The following is a 21,333-nucleotide window of genomic DNA, read 5'->3' on the forward strand; positions in this document are numbered from 1 at the left end:
AGTGGTTAAGTTCGTGTACTCTGCATCGCAGCCCAGGGTTTCACCTGTTTGGATCCTGGGTGCAAACATGGCAGTGCTCATCAGGCCATGCTGAGGTGACGTCCCGCATAGCACAACCAGAGGCACTTACAACTAGAATATACAACTATGTACACAGGGGCTTTGGGGAGAAGAAGAAGAAAAAGATTGGCAAACAGATACTAGCTCAGGTGCCAATCTTTAAAATAAAAATAAAATAAAATGGGAAACTAAGGCACAGAGAGGCCGAGCCACTTGCCCAAGATCACACAGCCAGTGCATGGCACAGCTAAGCAAGAAGCCAAGTGCTCTGTGCCCTAGAGAGTCAGGGGCTCCGTATCTTCCCATCTTTCCACTCTGAAGGAAGGCCTGGTCAGGCTCTGGAGGCCCTGGGGCCATTGGAGACCTTCCTGCCATTCCAGTCACCTGCAGTCCACCTCCCTGCCACTTCTCTGGCTCGCTGCCCTCCACGCAAACAATGGGGATGAAGCTTTCAGGCCACAGATGTAGGTGCTTGTGTCTCTCCTCGGCTTCCCTTAAATCAGCTTAGAATCGACTTTGGCAGAAATATTAGTTGATCAGTTGAGTCTTCTCAGTCATTCCAGCGTCTTCTCAATCATGTCAGGGTTTTCCCTGCCCTCCCTACGCTCTTCTTTCCAGGGGTTGATCTAAGACTGATGAAGATGGTGGTTGTGGGGGGTGGCATGTAGCCAAAGGCCAGCCGCCTCTGCTGGGCCCCCTCCCACAGGAGGCCCCAGCCTGCAGTCTCTGGGACACTGGTAATGTCGGCTCCTCTGGGCCCCCTGGGGGCTGGGGAATGCCACAGAATGCCTGGTCCCTTCTGTTGGACACCCCTACTCCTCTGCCCCGTTGCCCAGTGCGGCCGTGAATGCTGCGGGGCTGACGCAGGAGAAGGCTAATGCTGTAGCCCAGGCCTGCGGGCCAGAGGGTCTACCATTACTAGCTCCCCTGCTGCCGAGCTGGTTAGGGGCGGGCCGCAGGGCCCCTCCTCCTCTGAGAAGCAATACCAGCAGCCCCCTCAATTGCCTCCCTCTCTCATTGTCTTCTGCTCCAAATCCCCGCCTCCTCCGCTCCCAGCCCCACATCCAGCGTCTCCATCCTGCTCGGGTGGGGACCAAAACAGCCCAGCAGGCATCTCCTCCAAACGTACTATTTAGAGCTGTCGCAGCTCGAAAAGCCAAGAGCCTGTCCATTTCCCTCACTGGCTCTGCAGGCACACGCCCACAGTAGGGGTCCAGCTGCCCAGAGGAAGGCGGCCGTGAGCAAAAGGAGGAGTAGGAAACACGTGTGGCCCAAGGCTGTAGTGTGAGTGTGAGTGTGTGCAGGCACACTTATGTCTCACCCGCCCCTCTGGGCGTGCAATTCTTCCTAATTGCTCCAGTGCCCAGCAGAGTGCTGTCAGTGTTGGTCGGGGCATTATGGAAGCCCCCAGCCAGGAGATCCGGCCAGGGCTGGGGCGCCAGCCTTGACTCACCGTGCAATTCTAAGACAGTCAGTCTCCTTTCTGGCTAGTTTCCTAGGCTGCAAAATTAGGCAGGTAGACCCTATGTTCCGCAAGGTCCCTCCAGGGTACATAATTCATCTAAACACAGCATAGGAACTGTGACTCATCCTGAATACCCTCCCACCCCCCCCCCCCAGCCTCTGGCTCTGTGCTGGCAATTGAGAATTCAATAAATATTTAGCTGATTGATGTAAGCAAGGCAGAAAAGTCACTGAAAGGGACGTTAAGCTTCCAAGAAACACTGGAATCGTCCGTGGTATCTCTCTCTTGTGAATTCTGTCAGAGGGCAGAAAGCATAAATAAAGTAGGCAGCCGATTTTTTTTTCTCTTTAAAGTCAAAGACCCATAAATCATGCATGTGCAAATTCATTTCATAATTAACATCGCTGGGTATATGTCTGTGAAAGTTGTGCTTCAGCTGGGTGAGATGTTCTGCTAATTAAAGGCTTATTTTGTGATGGGAATCATTTTGTGGAAGCTACTTCACAAGCACAAGTTTAGATTTTTTTTTTTTTAATGACCCGTAGGCACTGCAAAGTGAGTCAACTGATGGCGCCGAGCCGCTCACGGCTTATTAGGCAGTAACGCCACGTGCGCGCCAGAGCCTCCGTTCTCAAATGCAGCCAGTGGCGGGCGTGTTCTCAGAGTCACAAAGAACACACACACACACAGAGCCTCAGAGCAGGGAGGGAACCCAGCAGGCATCTGAGGGAACCGAGGCCCAGAGGTGGAAAGGGGTCTGCCCAGGACCTCCTGGCACACTGGCAGAACCCAGTTTGAGAACCCCATTTCTCACCCATCCCCACACCTCCATCGGCTCTCCCTCACCCCTACACTGCACACGCCCACGTGCCCCTGGCTGTCTTAGGAGCTCTGGATTCATTGCTGTGCTTGCCTCCTCTCGATGCAGGAGCGCTCACCGCTTTGCTGAGCACTCACTGGAAGCAAGAAAATTGGAAAGAGACAGCTGAGATGGAGTCTTAACTATTTTAATAATGTTCGGTACCATGGCTGTTGCTGGGAGATTAGCAGGGAAATGTAACGGTGCATAATTTTTCCTAACAATTCCATTAACAAAATCAAGTGGGCAGATGGAGGTGGGAGTGGGGGGATGGAGAGTTTTCTAGAGGCTTCCTTGGGAAGGAATTTCTATGCTCAGGACCTGAGCAAAAGCTCTGGGGTATGAATTCCAGATTCGCTCCAGCCTTCTCTCATCTTTCTTACCCCTGCCTATCATCCATGTGGGGTAGGTAAGGCAGGGTAAAGAGAACAGGGAGACTGGGTTCAAATCTCCATCCTGATACTTTCTCACTGTTTGGCCTTAGGTAAGTGGCTTAACCTCTCTGGGCATCAGCTTTCTTACCTGGGACTGGGGATAACTATTCAGTGCTATTTCTAGGATCAGAGATGATGAGCAGAGCGTGTCATTGGTTAACTCTCCAAATGTTAACTCCCCGGGCCCACACAGATCTGTACCATCCACCTTTCACACTCCAGTTTCTACATCTGGAGCATTCTCTCTGTGTGCCAGGCCAGGGCTGGGTGCAAAGACAATGCCAAAGAGGGCAAGACATGGTCCCTGCCCTCCAGATGCTTACAGGGAGGCTGACATTTACATCCACTCTTCTCCAGCCTGGCAACAGATTTAAGATGCTACAGAGTGTCTCCCAGCCAGTATCACACAGAGATATCTCAAAAATCCTGGGAGAAAGGGGCTATCATGCCCATTTTACAGATGAGAAAACTGAGGTGCAGACAGGTTGTGACTTGCCTTAGGCCACGCAGCTAGTCAGTAGCAGAGTTTAAAATGAGCCCAAATATCCAGATTTGAAATCCCAAATTCTTTCTCCAATACCCCTTACCTATGTCTGTGTTACCCAGTTTCACTTACTATTTTCCAATTTTCTATTTCGTTTAGTCTTGCACTGTCAATTAGACTGTAAGCTCATTGAGGACAGAAATTTGTTACACCTCTCTCCATCTTCCATGGGACTTGGCACACAGTGGGTGCTCAGGTAAGACTTATGGAATCAAATCACAGAGACCCTGAGAGATATCATTTCTTTAATAAATCCAGACTCTCCCTGAGTTATCCCTCTCCCATCCTCCAGTCTATACACACACACACACGCACACACAGCTTGCAAAATCTAATAACAACCAGTTTAAAAACATACTAAAAACAGAAAATTTATGTAGCATGACCCAAATTGAATTATACATTACAGCACTATAATTGATTTTTTAGAAGAGAGATTAAATTTATTTTATGCCTCACTAACTAACAGCTAGATTTACCTAATTGCTTGGAGTGCAGAGTTAGTATGATTCATTAAACTCCATACATGCTTGGGTACACTGCGCACTGAGTACAGCTTCCGCTCGCAGCAATTAACAAGGAGAAACCCGAGGCCGCACCAGTAATTGACGAGAACAATTCAGCCTGAAGTTTGCTCTGGGTGTTTTATGAAGTTCTTTGAGCAAAATGCAGATACTGCGCATCCTGGCAGAGCAATTCCTACAAATCAAAGGCAACTAATTCTCTCTCTCTCTCTTTTTCTCTCTCACTCTCATTCTCACTCTCAAGTCTACTGTGATTGGGAGGGGAGGAAGAAAAGAAAAGAGGAGAAAAGGCAAACTGTAAGCCTTATCTAGGTTTAATTACATCAATCACAACAGTTTTTTAAAAAATCTCGCCAGCATCTGACAGCACGCAGGCAAAGTCAGCCAGCCTAACAAAGAATGAGTTTGGGTGGAATCAGGGAGCATTCAGTAATTATATACACATTATCAAAAAGGTAGCAATTTAGGAAAATGGAAAAAAATATGCTAATTTTTGATAGCAAGAGAAAATTAGAACTCTCTGAACCATTTATTTTTTAATTATTATTAATAATAAAGAACATTTAAAGTGGCATACATTGGAGAAATAAGTGTGACTCCCTTTCTCGGTGCTGTCTGGATGTGTGTATGGGTTCTGCAGACGTCACACGCGCACCATGTCCTCCTCATTCCAAAGCACACTTGGATTTTTCACTCTCACTCCCAGGGCCAGGGAGATGAACGTTTTGACTGGTCTCTCTATAAAATGGATGAAATTGCTCTACCCACATCATGCTTTAAGTCGTAGGCTTTTGCAGTTGTGGGAACAGAGGAAGAAATGCTCTCACATCCCCTAACCACATCTCTAGAGCCCCCGAGCCTGTATTCTGGAGTTGGAGCAATTTGCTTTGCTGTGAGAGAGGCATTTAAATATTTAAAAATCTCAGCCACGGCTTTTATCTTCTAGGAATGAACATTATAACTGGAGAGGCATGATGTCCTAGACGTTAGTTATGCTGCCATGAGACTACAGCTTCCCTTTCTCCAGAATCCTCCCAAGATACACAAGTGGGCATCTTGCGGCCCCGGGTAAAGTTGACCCCCGCTGGGCCAATCACATTCTCTCCTTTGGGGATCTGAAACCGAATGAGAGCCACAGAGATTGAGGGTTGTCTGGAGTCCAGGCACATTGGGAACAGCACTCCTGAGAGATGTTCCACGACTCCATCTTCTGAGATCTCCAAGGCTCCTGGGGCCCAGAGGATCAGCGCATCCTCAATTCTCTGGATGCCCCCAGGTCCTCCCCCCAAACCCTCCTTTTGTCTAAAGTTACCCAGAGTCAGTTTCCATTATTTGTACCAAAGATCTTTAACTGACAACCACGGCAACAGAAACATAACCGCACAGGCAGAGAAGAAGGCTAGCTGGTACTGCAGGTCCTCCTGCTTGTGCCATCCCTGCTCGAGGAGTTAGGAAGTGGGCATGTTTGGAGCCGAGCAGGCCCTCAGAGAGCCTCCACTCCACAGCTGTGCTGGCTGGCTTCCCAGGACCAGCCTCCGTGAGAACATGGTGGCCCTGCGCCAGCCAGGGCAGTGACAGCATCCACCCGTAACCTCATCTGCTTCTGGTGAGCTTCAAAGCATTCTGCTGCTGCACACATCTCACCTTTGAAAACCACGTCATTTACAGCCTGGAAAACTGAGCACAGAGGAGTTTTAAGGGAGTTCTTCAAGGTTACAGATGCTGAAGTAAGACTTGAACCTGGGGCCGGCCCCGTGGCTGAGTGGTTAAGTTTGCATGCTCCGCTTCGGTGGCCCAGGGTTTGCCGGTTTGGATCCTGGGCGCAGACATGGCAGTGTTCATCAGGCCATGCTGAGGCAGCGTCCCACATAGCATAACCAGAGGCGCTCACACCTAGCATATACAACTATGTACTGGGGGGCTTTGGGTAGAAGAAAGGAAAAAAAAAAGAAAAAGAAGATTGGCAACAGATGTTAGCTCTGGTGCCAATCTTTAAAAAAAAAAAAGTTTTTTTAAAAAAGGATTTGAACCCATGTCTCCAGACATCAACGCCATCTCCTGTCTTGTTTCCACTGCATCATGATGCATCCCAGAAAATCCTAGTGTGGTCCCCACTCTAGTACCACTCAGACACACTCTCGCACCGGCCACCCTCCACAGGATGCCTGTGTGAGCAAGTGGGCAGAGTCCATCTTGCTCAGCTCTTGCTTTCCAGGGGCAAGAACTCGGGAGCCCCCTCATGTCCACAGTGCGCCCCGAGTATCAGGGGCTCAAGGACGGCTCTTCAAGTGCCTGCAAAAGACATTTCCCAGGAAAGCCTCCATTGACCAGTTTAGGGCTTTCCTCTCAGTAAAGGCAGGAGCAAGGGGGGGCTGGGGTCCCTGGCCCCTCTCCTCATGCAGGCCCAGAGCCCAGCAGAGTCCAGGCTGGAGGCACCAAGCGGGGGCCCCTGGATCTGCTCCCACAAGATATTCGGCCACAGCATGGTCTGTGCTAGAAGGCACAGGGCCTTGCAGGGTAGCCTCTCAGCCTTATTTGACAGATGGGGAAACTGAGGCTCAAAGCCAAGTGATTGTCCTGGGCCAGAGACCTAGAAAGCAGCAGAAGCGGGATTTGCATCTGGGTCCATCTGACTAGAAGGAAACTCAGATGCTTTCCTCTGTGATGACCGTGGGATAATCCCCCGGGAAGCTGGTGTCCTGGAAGTCTGGCTGCAGTCGACTCCATGACGCAGGCCCTCATGAAGCTTCTCCAGGTTTAAGTCCTGTGTCTGAGGAGTACGTGAGGAAGATCCAGCCCTGCCCTCAAAGAGCCTCTAGTCTAAGAGAGAAAACATGCGCAGTGACCTGGGGGTCTTTCCACCCCTGCTTCCTCCCTGCTAACCACCCTCCCACACAAGTCCTCAGTGACCACCAGACCCACCTCACCTGGGAGCTGCCTCCTGGAGATGTTCTCAGAGAGGGGACTTGTATCCCTGGAATTGTGTGTAAAGAGGGGGCTCCCAAGGGAAGATAAATCTCCCCAAGCCTGATTCATCCATTCATTCAGTATCATTTATGGACCCCAAGTTGTCACGTGTGCTAAATGCCAGGGAAGTCAAGTCACAGTCCCTCAACCCTTGCCCCTGTAGACGTCTGGGGGAACTTGAACTGGTTGGTGAGCATCTTGAAGGCCAATGCTGAGGAGCAGATAAAGCAGCACAGGAAATGCCCTGTGTTGGAAGCTGGAGACCCCATCTGGCGCCCTCTTTGTCATTGTCTCTTAGTACATCTGCAAACAGAACGGCAGAAGGAGCTAAGAACTGGGTCTAACTCAGAAACTGTTCAGATGTGCAGACTTCCTGCCTTGGACAACAGAGAATGGTTGAAGGCTTTCGAGAGGAGGAGGTATTCCTTAAAGATCCTCCTCAGGGGAGGGCGAGCCTACAGTTCCCCTGAGATGCACTATGTGGCCTTGCGGCTACTAAGCTGACCCCATTTCCCCCTTTCTGCCTCCCTCCCAGGTGACCCAGGTCCAGGGCTAAGGATGGGTTGTTGGTCCCTGTCAGGGTAGAAGGAAAGCTGGATGAGCACATTCCTGCACCACCTTAGCATCAGGTGTGCACAGAGCTCACTGTTTCTTGGCCTCCCAGCATGACCCTCCTCCTCGGCCCTTTGATTAAAGAGTGCATGCTTCATGAGGCTCAGTCCTTTTCCCCTCGGAGCCTGACCCGTCCCACACACCGCCCCCTACAGCTGATGTTCCATGTTGGCCTGGGGGGTGGTGCAGAAAGGCTCAGCAGGGGTCTCCCTTGGCTTCCTGAGACATCCTGCCCCGCCCCACAGCCCTGCCTCCCCACTGTCCCTTGATGCCCAAATTGCAGCCAGGCTGGCCACAGACAACCAGCTGGATCAGACGGCCAGCTGAATCCTGGCAAAGGTCCAGCACTGGATCCTGTCTGTCTAGGCTTATGTGACCCTGGGAAAGTCATTTCACTTCCCTGAGCTGCAAGGTCGGGCACAAGGAGGATAGAAATGATGATTTCACAGGGCTTTCATGAAGATTAAACGACACATGTGCTTCACATGCCTGAATTATTAGCTATTTGTAATATTAGCAGTCCTTTTTTCCACAACCCTCATTCTCACCCCAGAAAGGTTCTAGAGAGCTTGTCAATATACTTGCTAATCAGCAATGTGAGCCTGTTAGTTTAGCATCTTCAGAGGGTCAGAGTTCTCATCACACCCCAGTCATCTATGCCGGAAGGACGTGAAGCTCGCTGTCCACCGTCACTGTCCAAGTCTTATCAGGGAGAAGCAGAGCTCTCATCGCCGAGGGCGCGGCCAACAGAATCAGTGCTTCAGCCCCAGAAACCAGAGTTTTCTTGTTCCTTCTGAAAGACCAGCAGAATTCTGATCTTTAACGTAATTGACCCAATTCTTGGTTAGAGTGATATCCTTCAAGCCAGCCCGGGTGTCTCTCCGCCTTCCTCAGAAGATTGGAGGGCTTTCTCCCGGACACCCTGGTCCTCCAGGAGCTCCCAGCCTAGCCAAAAGTTTCTTTAGTTCACTCCACTGGAACCCTGAAGCCCATGATGCTGTTGAAGCACAGGCAAACCTTCTGGGGAAAACTGTAGAGAACACAAGCTTTTGTCCTTCGGACAGAAAGAACATTCTGGAAGTTTTTCAGTTCTCACCTGGTATGAACATTAGCTGTGATCCAGACTAAAACATCAGAGAAGCAAACAGACAGGAGGAGGCAGAGCGGGCAGATGACATAGTGACACGGTTCGTCTGTGTGGAACTGCACGGTTCTTAGGACACTTTTACCCTTCATTTCATCCCAGAATAACCCCGTGGGCAGGTGAGGAACCTCGCCCAAGGCCACCTGCACTAGCCAGGGGCTCAGGAGTTCCGGTGCTGACCTCCACGCGCTGCCCCTACAGTGATGCGGTATTCGGATAGTGTGGGGCCGAACACAGCAGGCGAAGGGACCTCAAAGGCAGGGGCACTGACTCGGAGTTTCAATGAGAAATCACCGGAACATCAAGGCCTTTGTAGCGCAGCACACCTGGAAAGCCGCACTGAATGGGAGCTTTTCTATGGGAAATCAAACCCGGCTCCCGGCACGTTAACATCGCCAGCACAAAGATTCGCTGGCGCCACAAACAAACCTGAATCACTGGTGAATGGGGGAAATTTCAGGCATCAAATCCATGTTTCCTGCTCACAGGCTTGGCATAATTGAAATCCATTTGCTCTCAAAGAGGAGAGAGCTAAGAGTTGAAGTAACATTTAAAGAGAGTCTCAGGAATCTCTTTATTTTGTCCCTCCGTCCTCGGCGGCGCCATGGCAATGAAGATATCTAAATGGGCCCTATTTATATACTTCTAAAGGCAGTTCCTCTATTCGGCAGAAACTCCAGTCCAGTAAGTAACGGTTTGGGGGGACTTTGTGGAGGTCTTTGATGGCTGCACGGAAACTTGGGGGCGTCTTTTGATAGGGAACACAGGGAGGGGGCGAGAAGGGAGTAGCTATGAAAGGGGTTTTATTGAACTTTTGCTGGCTAATGAGAGCATTTAATGGGAACAGTGCTGGATGTCAATGCCACATAATGATAATTTAATCTCTTTGGCTAGAATCGTGTGGCTTTCCAGGAGGAAAGAAAGAAGGACCTGCATGAGCAGTTAATCACTCTGTCTTGAGCCAAACTTCATTTAAAATTTCACTGTGTTCTCTAAACTGTGCCAACGGACAGCGTCATGTGTTTCCGTGAATCACTTGTCACCAAATCTAAAACAAGCAGGAGACCCAGCCTTTTTTCCTTTTATCTTGAGACTCTGTATTCCAGATGACGTGATTTGGGGGCACGGTGGGTCCTGATCGCATAGTGATGGTGGCAACTGACACACCTGGTCCCATTTGAAGCAGTCCTAGGATGCGGAGACGATGCTTAGCTCCACTTATAGATGGGGAAACTGAGGCCCAGAGAGATTAGGAGACTCGCCCGAAGTGGCCATAGTGGCAGAGTGGGGCTCTAAACTCTGTTCCTGACTCCACAGTCAATCCTCTTCACCAACAAGCCCAGATGTCGGATCCCCAGAGGAGACGAGGTGGTCTGCCTCCATCCTTCCCGAGGACGCGCCCTGGTCAGCGGTGCTCTGGGCAGGCCTGGGAGGCTGCTGGCGGGGAGCCACCGCTCTCGCAAACCCTCACTTACAGCGCCACGGGCAATCCTCTCGGCCTCAGGGCAGGCTCAGGGCTGACCCATTCTACATGTGGGAAAGCTGAGATCCAGAGCGGTGAAGTAAGATTTGTTGAGTCACAGAGGAAAACAGTCCACACAGCTGGTCCGTGTTAGCACGAGATCTGTGGCCATAGATTCCAACACCCCTGCTCGTTCCCTCCCACCACATGGACTCTGGAGGAAAAGCAACTATTTTTATTATCTCCATTTGACAGATGGTGAAACAGGAGCCCAGCAGGTGAAGAGGCCCACTCTAGGGTTCTGAGATAATGGATGTTTAACCAGTGTGAAGCTTTATAAATGGACGCTGCACAAACGAGCACTGGTTGACCACAGGTATAATCACACACACACACACACACACACACACACATTTACACACCCCTCCAGGAATTAATGATATAACTTTAAAAAGAACGAACATGTGGTGATGGTGCATTTTTTTTCTCCTTTTTTCTTACTCCTTCCCCTCTCTCTTTCTCTCTTTCAACCAAGGCTCAGAGACAGTAAATAACTCGCTTTTCAGCGCTTGTGCTGGGATTTGAGCCCAAGCTGGTCCAGCCCTGCCTGTAATGCCATCTCCCAAGCCTGAGTCCATTCGTGATCCATTTTACCCCCTCACCATGAGGTCTGCGAGCTTTTTCCATCCCTGCAGTAGCTTCCCATCTCTGTCATAATTGGCGTTCCCGGCCCTTGCTGGCCAACCCGACCTCATTCTCTCGAAGATGGAGCCCAACTTTCCACCCAGAAGAAATTCCCCAAATGGAATTTTAAATTGATTTGAAAACCAGATTCCCCACAGGGAACCATTAGTGTTACACTCTGTCTGGTTCCTCTCATGAGCTAAGTGTTACTTAAGATTTGCACTCCTATCCCAGTCTGTTTTTATTGAGGACATTCTCCAGCTGAAGAATTTCAAAGGGAAGCCAGCCACGTAGCCAGGGACCCCTTGAACCTGTGGCTTGGCGCTGCCTTCCCTCCAGCCAGCACGCTGGCCAGCACTCAGAGCAAAGTTGGCCCCTGCAGTGGACACTTCCTGTGAGGGTTGGAGGAGGTGAGGGGGATGACAGGGAGTGGGAGACTGAGGGAGAGAGAGAAAGACCAACGCACACCCTCCTGCCCTTGGCACAGAAGCCTAATGATCTCCACGAGGTGTCACCTCTCTCAGGCCTAGAGGTCGAGGGGTCTAGCACCAGGGTCTGTGGCCCGCCGGCACACTACACCAGCCATGTCCACTCTGCTCCGGGCGCGGCATGTCTGTCTTCACAACAACCCTGCTCTGCAGCCTTTGGCAAAGGTTGAGGGAGGGGAGAAGGGAGACCAGCCCCATCTTTTCCGGGATGGAAGCACCCGTTCCAAAAGTAAAAGGGTCAACAGGCTTTCCCTCTCACAAGAAGATTAAAAATATATATATCGGGAAATTAAGCCAGACGATGCGAAGGTCTTGGAGAGCCCTCCAAAACATTTGCTTGTTCTAGTGGATGGAAAATAAGGGAGTGTTGACAGAGACACCCAAGACGACACTTAACAGGCTCATTGTAATCTCAGCAAAGCAGGGGAGATTTCTGGGCAAAGAGGCAGGGGTTGACAGACACAGAGAACCTGCTTCAGGGCTGCCTGAACCTGCCTTCATCTGTCCTGTGGTTTGGAAGGTGGGCGGGGGAGGGCTCGCTTCCCAGGGCCTGTATAGAACCGGGGCCTTGGCCTTGCTTCCCAACTCCCCCTCCCCCACCCTCTACAAAATTCCAGGAAGTGAAAATAGTTTCCCACTGAAAGCTAACAGGTTTTCTGCTGTCCAGGGCCCTCTTAGGATTCGCCCCATCCCACTTCCCAGAATTGGTCCTCAGCCCTCTGCCTCCCGTGGGCCTGCCTCTCCCTCAAGAGCCAGCTCCCTGCCCCCACTCTCCTCCATCAGGAAGCCCCCCGACTGCTTTGGTCCCATGTGGTCTTCCTTCCTCTGCACACTCCCAGCTTAGCAGGTCACTCTGGAAATGCTCCTGGGATCTGAAGCCTTGTTACTGTGACTCCTTCACAAGACTGTAGACTCTTGAAGACAGAGCCAAAGTCCGCAGACGCCAAGATCGGGGCTCCATCAGTGGAGGGAGTCCAAGTCCATTTAAACCCCCAAATTAGTCCAAGTAACTCTGTTGGCAGTACATTTGAGTTATCCAGACACTTCCAAAATTATGCTCTCCCATAACCTGCATGGTGACCCTCTGGTATTATGTTTCCCATTTTATAGATGAGGAAACTAAGACTGGAGAGTCAAGACTTGCTCACAGTTCTAGGTGAGGAAGTAATGGATCTGGGCCTCCAACCCAGGCTGCTTGCAAACATCAGTGTCTTCTCCATCAGCGACCTCTACCCCCACCATCCACACACACCCTGGCTGGGTTCAGATGGAGTGCATAGTACTCAGCACTTCCTCCATGGCCCACTCTGGAGAAATGGGAGCTCTGTCCCAGGAGCAAAGATGGAGGCAGTTATGAGCAGTTCTCTGGGACAGGGAGCCAGAACCCCAGTAAACCTCCTCCTGGCCAGACGCTCGGGTGGAGCAGCTAGTTATGGAGCCACGCCTGCATCCCTCTTGGTCCCCTGCCGAGTTCTGGATACCTTTGGGCTCTTGCTTCAGTCTAACACTATTTCCAGAAAGAACTGTCTGAAGACTCCTAAAACAGCAATAAAACCCTCTGACTTTTATATTTCCACATGCCCCGATGGGCTGTCATGGGGATCCCAGCATCCCAGCCTCAGGCCAAGTCACAAAAAACCAAGTCATTCTCACCCTGGAAGGCCTGGCTTTCCTTGGAGGTGGCCCGTGTCCCTGCCCGGAGGCTCCTCCTCACTGGCCTGCCAGGCTGTCTGGCCTTGATGTGCAGAGGACAAGCATGGGTTTTGGAGGCATCCCCTGGACAGACACAGACAGGGCACCTATTATGTGCCAGGAATGGTGTCTGGGGACACAGCAAAGGGAAAGACATTGAAATGGGGGGGGGGGGGGGGGCGGGAGACCAAGTCACCTTGTTTGATTACAGTCAAATGAGGATGCACAGTGCTGCAGGAGCATGAGGAAGGGGAGCTGTCAGTCTGGGAGACCTGGAAGGCTTCTTAGTGGAGATGATGCATGAGTGGAAAAGACCAGAGAGCTGAATATGCAAATGGTTGAAGGCCAGAGAGAATGTATTAGTCAGGGTTCTCCAGAGAAACAGAACCAATAGGATGGATGGATGGATAGATAGATAGACGTAAAAAGAGATTTATTCTACTAATTGACTTACATGGTTAAGGAGGCTGAGAAGTTCCACAGTTTGCTGTCTGCAAGCTGGGGACCCAGGAGAGCTGGTGGGGTCATTCAGTCTGAGTCCAAAGGCCTGGGAATCAGGGGGCCAATGGTGTCAGTCCCAGTCCAAGTGCAAAGGCCTGAGAACCAGGAGTGCCAATGTCCAAGGCAGGGGGTGGATGTCTCAACTCAAGCGGAGAATGAACCCGCCCTTCCTCTGCTTTTATGCTCTGTTCAGGTCCTCAGTGGATTAGGTGATGCCCACTGCATTAGTGGGGGCATCTCCTGTACTCTGTCTACTGATTCAAAGCTAATCTCTTCCAGAGACACCCTCACAGACACACCCAGAGAGAACGTTTGACCAGTATCTGGGCATCCCTTTGCCTGGTCAAGTTGAGACATAAACTAACGACAGCACAGAGCATGGTGGGGGGGTCAAAAACACTTCTGGGTGCTCTTAACTGCCACCCTACGCAAACTCTTTAGAGAGCTCTACACCTTCCTGGAAAGCAGCAAGCTGCCCTGTGTGTCAGGAGCCCTGTCTAGGGGAGTGTTTTCCAGAACACCCAAAGAACTCTGGAGTTCTCTGAGCTCAGATTTGTGGAAGGCCATAAAGATGCAGACTTCCTTGCAGGGATCTCTGCCAGTGATGAGCCACTGGGTCTCACAATGCAGGCACCGTCAGCTTCCTCAGCCCAGTCTGCTTCCTGATGTGGCTTGAAGCCACAGCAAAGGCTTTCCAGAACCTTTCCAAGGATGGAAAAGGACTCCACCTGACAAAAATGGAGTGGATAAACCTGGTCATGTACAAGTGAAGCAAGGAGGAGAGCAGACCTCAGAGTCCAGGACAAGCTCCCAGCGGTCACACTGGAATCTGACTCTCATTCCAGCGTGCTGTGCTGCTCCATGGCTGTGATGCACGGAAACCTGCCCTGCCTGAAACATAGTCAGGGCCACCTTCGAGGAGCCTGGGCCCGGCGCTCAGCAGGGTCAGGCTCTGGTAAGCCAGGGGTCACAGAGCAGTTCACCTGAGCACTTTGGGCACCAGCCCAGAATCCCCTGGAAAATGAAGCAGGAGATGTGTCACTGTGGGACAGAAGGGAGAAGCGGCAGCTCAGTGTCCTCCCGCCCGTCCAGTCCACTTCTTGGAAAAGGTGGAATGAGTCAGTCTGCCCAGCACAGGGTGCCATGGGTGGCACGGGAGCAGTCCGCTGGGGGTTTGCTGAATCATCAGACACTCCAATGTCTCAATCCTGACTGTTTCACAGCCAAATGGCAACATAAAAAAAATAAAACACTTCTGCGTGGCTGGAGCACAGGACAGTGTGTGTCTATGTGGGGAGGGGGTGGTAAACCAAGAGCTGAAGACAGACCCAAGGAGACCCAAGTTAAAACCAGGCTCCCAGAGGTCCCCGCCCCGTGACCTGACTGAGCTCCTTCACTCTGAGGGTCAGCTCGCCCATCTCAACAGTAGTTCCCACCTCACAGGCTGGAGTGGGGATCCACATGACCATGTGCTAAGGGTCTACACAGTGCCAGGCACACAGCAGGATGGCCCTGCCCCACACCTGCCCCTCCCGTGTCCTGCTCGGGGCCAGGCACAGACCCCACCCGCAGGGTCAGTCTGGTCTGCACCTGACGTGAATCATGCGGGTGCAGCAGGAAGGCCAGAATCTATCCTGCCCGGAGTCTGTGGTGAGTCCTGGGTGCCTCTGTCCCTCCCTTGCCACCGTCCCAGTCCTGCCCTATGTCCCATCTGTGTTTGGGCCTGGGCGCACCCTCTGCTTCCTGACAGCCCCAGAGCTCCCGCCAAGACTTAGCCCTTCCCTGGACCCCAGGGGCTTCACTGGAGCCCTGCCCCCTGCCTAGCTCTCAGCCGCCCGGGGTTATCCAGAATTGCTTTCACTGCCCCAAATATCTATGAGAAAGAAGAGGCGAAAATGCTAGAAAATGACCTCGGAGGAGGGACCAGTGGCACAACGTGCCGGGCCTGTCTGGGGTCTAGGTTTGGGTAGCCAGCCGTCTCTTCTATGCTCCCCATTTCCAGCCACAAAGTGGAACAGAAAGAATTCCTAGTGGGGGTGTCCCTGAGGCTCCCCATATGCTGTAGACAACAAAGGACTCCCAGGCGTGGCCCCTGGGCTGTGATCAGAGTGATTTGGGGGGGACTGAAAGCAAGTTCTTCTTACTCCCAAAGTTACCCATGAGCAGGTAAATGGAGATTTTGCCGACAGAACTCAGATGGTCCCCTTCTCGAGGTTTTAGCTCAGCTCATAGCACTGCCGACCCTCACCCACAGCCCCGTCTCAGCACGTCTCTCATCATCACTCTTCACGTCCAGCATTTCAATTTGTCTGCCCCCGATGTTGTCCCTTCCTGCCACCCCCAAAGCCACTGCTCTCGTCCCTGGCTTCCACCTTTCTCCCTGGACCCTCGCCCCCTAGCTGGCCTCTTCTCTTCTTTCTCTCCAGCCTTGGAAGTGTCCTCCATGGTGAAGCCAAGGTCATGCCGACAGCCTAACGGGAAAGCTGGGCTTTTGAGAACACAAGTCCAGGTCCCACAGCTGAAGACCTTCAGGCTAGTACAGGGAATGCCAAGCAGCTAGTGTTGGCTGGAGCACAGGACTTTGCAGCGTAAATTAGGGAACCCGCAGTTTAGAACCCAACTGCCCAAGGCCTTGGTGCCAAGCTGTGGAATGCCGTCCTGCATGTCTGACCATTGGCTGTGACCCTGCTTCCTGGAGCCCTGGGCTTCTGCAGAATGCCTGGTCTGCTGCAGTGTTATGGGCCCCACCCCCCACTGCATTGCAAAGCTCTGCTCCATCTGTGCTCCATGTGGTAGTCAGGGCACATGGAGACGACACGTGAGTAAAAGGCACATTTGAAAGTTGTCTAAGGCGCATGAGAGAGCAGTTGAAGGATTCTGAGCAGGCGAGGAGGCTGCAATGCGCTGATTTGGGGAACGGGGTATAAGAGGATTAGAGAGACCAGGCCATGGTTAGGACTCTATTGTGATAGAACACGCGAGAGCTGACCCGGTTCCCAGCCAGGCTGGGTGTGGGGCTGTAGAGAAGTGAAGAGGTGGACCCCACACTCTGTAGGTGGAACAAAGATCTGATGCTTGGCAACGGTTGGGGTGCAGGTCGCATCTCCCTGTTCTGTTCCTTGAGGGTAGGAAGTATAGGCCAAGCTCTCCCTTGTGGTGTCTGCCGCGGTCAGCGCCTCGCAAGGCATAGGCGCTTTCCAAGCACCTGCTGGGGGAACGGACAAGAGCCCGGGTCCTGCAATCTCCAAATACAAGTTCTGCAGACACTGAGAGAGCCCTGCCCCGCCCAGAGGCCGCATCGGGGCCGGGCGAGGACATAGACTCTGCACCGGGGCTCAGCCTCTCTGCCTGCTGGTCGCACAACCCTGGGCAAGCAACGTAACCTCAGGTCGGCTCAATTTCTTCCTCTGCAAAGTGGGAATAGCAAGAGTACTTCACTGAGCTGTTGTGAGGATGGGTTTTGGTCTGCACGTCTGTGTCCTCCCCTACTTCATGGGTTGAAGCCCTAACCTTCAGTGTGCTGGTGTTTGGAGGAGGGACCTTTAGGAGACAATAGGTTTAGATGCTATCCCGGGGTGGCGGGGGGCCTGTGATGGGGTTAGTGCCCTTACAGGAGAGACTCCAGAACTCTCCCTCCCTCTTTGCATCCCCCCTCTCTCACCCTGCCATGTGAGGACACAGCAGGAAGGCAGCTGTCTGCAAGGCAGGAAAAGAGCTCTCACCAGGTACCACATCAGCTGGCACCCTAATCTTGAACTTCCAGCCTCTAGAGCTGCGAGAAATAAACTGCTGTTGTTTAAGTGCCCCTGTCTGTGGTATCGTGTTACAGCAGCCCGAGCTAAGTCAGACTGTGTACACACATAGACGCACTGAGAACAGTGCCTGGCAGCGCAGGTATGTCAAGAACTTAATACAGGGCAGCGGTTGTTGGCAAAGAGAATACGGCGCGGAGCCTGCAGCCGGGCTGCCTGGGTGCAAACCCAGCACTGCCGCTTGAGCTATGAGTCCAGCAGCAAACTTCTTAACCTCTCTGTGTCTTAGTTTGGTGACCTGACAGAGGAGGGTGATAGAATTCTACCTGTTTCCAAAACTAATGCTCAGTTGCTATATGCAACGGTGGAGCTGTACTTATGGATGAAACATTGAAGTCTTTGCGTACCGGCTGGTAACGGCCAGCAGCTCTCTCCCTGAGGGCCACCCAGGCCCCGCCCAGATGTCCCACACAACCCAGCAACTGAAGAGTTCATACCTAGCACAAAGGGTCTGCTCTTCTCACTGGGGTCATTGTTGAATTAAAGAGTTGGAAAAGTGCTTTGAGAGAGGACGTCATCCTTATTGGAGTACAATATGCTTTTATTCATTCAACGAATATTTACTGACTGCCTCCAGATGTCACAGATGTCAGGATCTGGGGATCTAAAGAGAAATAAGACCTAGTCCCTGCCCTCAGGAGACTCACAATGTGGTGGGAAAGAATCATCAGAAAGTGGGAGGCTGTGTACGGGATGCCAGGGTCTGGGGGTTCTAACACTGTGATTGAGACTGTGGATAAGGGGTGACACCCTTTTATTCAGCAGTGGTCTCCCTACTTTATACTTCCCCTCCCTAAGTAAGGTTACCTGATTTAGCAAATAAAAATACAGACACTCAGTTAAATGTGAATTGTAGATAAACAGTGGAGAATTTTTTAGTGTAAGTATGTCCCAAAATATTGCATGGGATATACTTACACTAAAAAAAAAATTTCCTCGTTTATCTGAAATTCACATTTAAGTGATGTGCTGTATTTTATCTGGCAACCACATTTCCACATCAGTTATAAACAGAGTCCCTTAAACTGTCAAACAGAACCCTTTGATTTGTGTCTGAAAGACCATCTCAGATAAAGGTTTGTTTCCTGGAGAGAACAAGACGAAGAGGAGGACACAGCAGGGAGGGAAGTGAGAGTGGAGGGGCCGAGAAGGAGGTGGGCAGAAAATGCAGGTGCCCAGGAAGGGCGGGCGGGAAGGGGAAGGAAGGGAGAGACGGCAGGCAGAGCTGAGGGCTTCCCCCTCTGCAGCTGCTTCTCCCTCCAGCCGCTGCCTCCCCTAGCAATGTGCCTGCGAGGCGCGGGCACGTCCTGGGAACCTGAGTGTGCGCTCTGAAATGTCAGCAGAAATAAACCTGGCTAATCCTCCACCATGGCCTGTCACATTAATATCCCTGAAATTCCAAGAGGATTAAAATAACCACGAGCATGACACCATTTGGAAGGCTGGGGGTTTCCTTGGAGGCGGTGCCCCATTGGCGAGCATACCTCTAATTGCTGCTTCGTGTAAAGAGAGTGCTCTTTAATATCGCCACCAGCCCTGGCTGACAGACGTAGATGAGAGCTGTCGAAGTCATTAGTGTCCAGGCCGTGGTAAACCGAGGCTCTGGACGGGCTGTAAATGGGATTCTCGAGGGCCAATCAATCTTACCAAAGCCGCCAGCATTGCCTGTTGATCTGCAAGGTCCTGAGTGCCTACAGCTTCCCAGAAATGTGCTTGCATCTGTCAGAATTATAAGCAGCTGGCAGCTGACACAAAGGTCAAATTCACTGCTAGTGTGGAAATAGAATCTCCCCGGTACAAGAAATGCTACTTAGCAGTGTATCAATTGCAGGCGGGTCATTAAAGGATCAGTGTGTGTGAGTGTGAGTGTATGTGTGTGTGTGTGTGTCTGTGTTACAGAATCGTCTGCCTGGAACCCACTTCCTCTGTGGGTCCACACTGGTCACAAAAGCAGGTGCTCAGATGAATAAAATTAACTAACAATTAGTTCCCCGCAAAGTTTTTAGCACTATCATCCTAGGCAGTTTTCATTGCGCCATCTCACAGGTATTTGAGTGCCCAGCTGACTCGGGCGTTGTTCAGGGCACAGTGTAGAGACTTGGTTAAGACTTCTCTTATTTATGGGCTGTATGGCCTTGGACGTGTTATTTACTGGCCTCTCTGAGCCTCAAGTTTGCTATCTTTAAAATAGGGATGATAATTTCTATTTTAGAGAGCGTTGAGAAGACTGGAGGAAATAAGGTCCCTCAGTGCTGAGACTGATCTTGCTCCCTGTGTGTCAGCCAGCAGTGGTGATGGTGACTTTTGTCGGATGGCCATCTGGGAGGACGTCAGAGGAGGTGAGGGAGCCAGGAAAGGACAGGCCCAGATCCAGAGTGGGTCAGTTACAGACAATTACAGACATCCCGTGAGGGGTGATTAAAGGTCTAGCTCCGTGGGGACCCAGCCTCCCTCGGAGCGGCAGGTCTGATTTGCGGGCGAGTTTCACAGCAAAGGCAGTTTCCAGGGTCTGTGGACGCTTGGCACTCCGTTTGACTAGGGCAGGTCCCCAGCCAAGAATGGGGCCCCAGGGAAGTGGGTCCCGCCCCACTCAAGGAGAGGGGCAGGTGAGAGGCAGGTCCCAGAGCCTCCTGTGGCACCAGACTTGGGCTGGACAGAGACTTGGGGGAACCCAGGCTATCTTCCGGACTTTGTTCTGGTCCATTTGCTCAATTGGAAGGCTCCTCAGATCTCCAACAACCTGCAACCCTGGTCTTGGAGTTTCTTCTCTGTAGGCGAATTGGGTCTGGGTTAAGGCAAACAGTTCTTGGATATGTTGGCTTATGAGAGTCCATCAGATGCCGCAGGCAAGGAGCCAATTTTCTGCATTGTGACAGAATTCCACCCAAATTCCAATTCACCGAAAAGTTGTCTGAATGAGGGTGCTTCTATAAGAGGCAGCAAGGGATTTATTCCATTCCAGCTGTTGCACATCCCTCCTCGTGATGATCCCGTGTGTCTGCACAGCACTTTACAGGCGAGGAAGTCCTGCCTCATCCTGGGGCTCTTTCAGGTCTCGCATCAGCACGTGGAGCCCGACTGTCCATAAAGAACACGAGCTCTGGAATTCCTCAGGGCTGGGGTTGCACCCTAGTCCACCGTCTGTTCACCTCCGTCGTCCATCACTTCTAAGGCCCACTTTTCACGCATTTTAACGTCTCTGAAATTAGAACGTGTCTTACAATCTGTAAGCCCTCGCAGTGATAATTGGCAGCTCTTTTTCTTTCTTTATTGTTTAAAAAATAATGGTGTGTCCCACAATCTGTGGAGTCTTGGCGTCGATGAAATAAGTGTCTGGCCTTTGGCAAGTTCCCTCTTCTCTGCGAGCCTATTTCCAACATCTGCGACTGGGGCTGACAGCACCTGGCAGGGCCGAGGCGAAGACAACCAGAGGCCGAGGGGAAGGCGCCTGCACGGGGCGGCCCTTGGGGCAGACCCTGGGGGCTGAGAGCTGTGACCGCTTTAGTGCAAAGCGAAGATGTTGCTTCATTTTGCAGATGAGGAAACTAAGCCCCAAGGGCAGGCTTGACTGAAGTCACACAGTCACAGGCAGGGATTCGGGGCTTTCAAGGGACTCTCATCGGCATCATCTCACCAGTGTTCACAACCACCGATCAGGAACAAGAGTGACTCATAGGCTGAGTACAGCCCAGAAGGCCAGGGCTCACAGGGGCCCGGGCTGCTCCTGGACCCTCCGCCGCTGGTGCAGAACCCACCAGCAGAGCCCAGAAGGCGACCACCAGTGCCAGCCCTATTTTACAGGAAATAACTGCCAAGGTGCCGTTTTATTTTAACTTTAACCCAGGATGTGGGTAAGGGGAAACCAAAGTCAGATAGTGTTTGATAACAATTCAACGAGATAGGTGTGTGAAACCTTTTTTTAAAAAAAAAATGTTATGGATTAGTTTTAACTGTATAATATCAGAATGAATTTCTTGGGCCACAAATTCAGATGCAGAGGGAAGGAGGAGCTTATTTCTCCCTTGATCCGCCATTCTGCTTTCAGCAGAACCTCCGTTTTAGTTGATTCAGGGTTTTCCCCTTCT

The sequence above is a fragment of the Equus caballus genome, chromosome 1 (assembly GCF_041296265.1).
Source record: "Equus caballus isolate H_3958 breed thoroughbred chromosome 1, TB-T2T, whole genome shotgun sequence".
Taxonomy (NCBI): domain Eukaryota; kingdom Metazoa; phylum Chordata; class Mammalia; order Perissodactyla; family Equidae; genus Equus; species Equus caballus.